Source organism: Nannospalax galili, unplaced genomic scaffold (genome assembly GCF_000622305.1).
Source record: "Nannospalax galili isolate Female #2095 unplaced genomic scaffold, S.galili_v1.0 scaffold56, whole genome shotgun sequence".
Classification (NCBI taxonomy): domain Eukaryota; kingdom Metazoa; phylum Chordata; class Mammalia; order Rodentia; family Spalacidae; genus Nannospalax; species Nannospalax galili.
The window spans coordinates 2,223,490-2,226,541 of NW_008340065.1; positions in this window are offsets into that span (position 1 = coordinate 2,223,490).

Sequence of the window (3,052 nt, forward strand, 5' to 3'; positions counted from 1 at the left end):
TTTGACCTGGGCGCGGTGCGGCCGGCGGTGGTGGCTGGTCCTCGGTGGCGGCTGGTGCCCGCAGTCCACGCTCAGCACCCTTGTCCCCAAAGGTTCCAGCTGGACTGGCCCGCTGCAGGCTGCCTCGCCGACGCCGGGGTTCTTCGCGGAGGAGGCTCCTCAGCCTCGCTTGCCCGTCCTGCTGCCCGAGAGGCTTTTCTTTGCAAACCGGCAGGTTCGGGCTCCGCGGAGCTGCAGGCTGGGTCACCGCCTTTTAGCCAACTTGCGGTTTGGCGGACCCAGCGGTAATCCTCCAGCTCGCGAGTTCACTAGTAACTCCCAAGGACCACACCCTCCGACACCACATCCTCCGGCACTGGCTCGGAGGAAACTTTGTCATGCAGTTGTCTTTAACTTGGAAACCATTTTCTGGGCTTAGTATGAAAGAGGCTTCCAGGGCTCTTGGCTTTCCGAAGGGGGAAACCCTGACCCCCATCTGTAGAGGTTTTCCCGCTACCCAGACAAAAATTGTGGTTTGTTTTGGGTCAGTCATAAAGTCAGGGAATGCGTGTTATCCTACGAGGCTTGAATGAATTTGAAAATAACTCTTGTAAACATGGGGCAGCATTTCGAATGCCTGGATTCCAGAGCCGCAAAATACAGATTTGGTTCCTCTGAAATGTGCAGACTTGAGGCTGGAGAGATGATTCGGCCGTTAAGAGGCCTGGCTGCTCTTGCAGAGCACCCTGGTTCAGTTCCCAGCACTCACGTGGCATCTCACAACCTTCTGTAACTCCAGCTCCAAGGGATCCGACGCCCTTTTCTGACCTCCGCAGGCATTGCACGATATGGGTGCATTCACACGCAGGCAATACATTCATACACATAAAATTAATAAAATATTTTAAATGTGCAGATCTTTCCCAAGGTAAATATAAATTGTAGTTCTGCAGCAAGGTCAAGGCATAAATTGTTTTTTAAGGCAAGAGGCAAACTACTCAGATTTAAAGAGCATAGAGATACAGCAACCAAATGTACATTTGTGTGTGGACTTTGTTTATAGTTTCAAAGTATCCAATTAAAAAGACATTTTTTGAAACATGAGGAAATCAAATTGTCCACTATGTGAAACCAAATATTGTTATTTTGTGTAGAGACATCTTTTATTGTAAGAGATGTGTAAGTACAGTAGGGGTAAAATGACAGCAAAAAGATCAGTAATTGTTTAACGGGATGGTGATTACTATTTCGTCTACCTTTAAATATATTTTAAGATGCTTACAGTCAAGGCTGGAGAAATGGCTTAGCGGTTAAGTGTGCTTACTGCTCTTCTAGAAGACCCAGGTTACGTGGCTCACAATCACCTGTAACTCCAACCCCAAGGAATCCACACTCCTCTGGCCTTCTCTGGCATCTATACCCACTTGTACTTACATGCACATACATGTAATTAAAAAAAAATTTTTTTTACAGGTGGTCAGCCAGGCATGGTGGTGCATGCCTTTAATCGTAGGCTGATCTCTGGGAGATGGAGGCCAGGTTGGGCTACATAGTGAGTTTCAGGCCACCTGGACCCTGTCTCAAAAAGATTCTGCCCAAAAAAAGTCCTGAACTAATAATTCTTATTCTTTTAATGGAGTTATAATATTTAGTATATATGTATCATTTTTTTGAGACAGGATTTTGCTATGTACCCCAGGCTGGGCCCCAACCCTGTCATTCTTGTTTCCTGAGTGCTGGGATTAGAGGCCTGCATCACCTGACTTGGACCATAATATTTTAGCAGAGTTCCATTGATGGGCATTTGGGTTATTTCCAATATTATGCTTCTGTATAATGCAGAGATCGGATATTTACCAATGTGAACTGTACTTACTACATAAATTCCCAGAAACAAAAAGAACTGGATCAAAGGATTAGGTACTTTTTAAAATTCTAATAAATATTGCCTAATCACCTTTCATAGAACTATCAGTTTATACCACTAACAGCAAAGTATGAAATTTTCTACTTCCCCATAGTACCTACCCTCAGTGGCACAATTAAGAACTTTTAGGATTGTTGCTGTCATAACAACCTTGATATGTTCATATAAATAGAGTGCATGAACTGGGGCAGGGGGCACAGTGGGGGTGGTGTGGATAGGGGAGGAACTGTCAATGCAATCAAAATATAGTGTATAAAATTCACAAAAATTCAGTTTTTATAAAGGAGAGGGGAGAGAGGGCTGGGAATGTGGTTCAGGGGGTGGAGCACTTATCTAGTGTGTACAAAGCCTAGGTTTTGGAAGCTGGGCGTTGTGGCACACATCAGTAGGACATGCTAAAGAGGCAGAGGCAGGAGGATCTGGAGTTCCAGGCCTGCTTGGGCTACATAGCAAAGCCGGGCGTGGTGGTGCACGCCTTTAATCCCAGCACTCGGGAGGCAGAAGCAGGCAGATCTCTGTGAGTTCAAGGCCAGCCTGGTCTACATAGTGAGTTCCAGGACAGCCAGGGCTACAAGGAGACCCTGTCTAAAAAAAACCAAAAAAAAAAAAAAAAAAAAAAAAAAAGCCTTGGTTTTGATTCCCAGCACTGTTTCATTCTCTTCAAATGGTGTCTAACCAAACTTGGAGCAAGGCTGGCAGCCAGCAAGTTCTACCAATCATGTTATCTCCACCCTCCACAGCTCTGAGTTTACAGGCCTGCGTGTGACCATGCCCAGCCATTACATGGGCGTGGGGATTTGAACTTGCCTTCTCATGCTTGCACAGCAAGTGCTTTGAGCCAACTCCCAGCCCATGAATTATACTTTTTTAAGGACTTTTTTTTAATGTCTGAGTATTTTCTCTGTATGTATGTATATGTATGTGCACCAGTGCATGCAGTGCTTGGGGAGGCCAGAAGAGGGTGTCAGGTCCTTTAGAACTGTAGTTAACTGAGGGTCGTGAGCCACCCTGTGGGTACTGGGAACCAAACTCTGATCCTCTACAAGAGCAGCAGTGCTCTTAACCACTGAGTCATACCCCCCCACCTCTCTCTCTCTCTGTCTTTATTTTATTTATTTATTTATTTATTTATTTATTTATTTATTT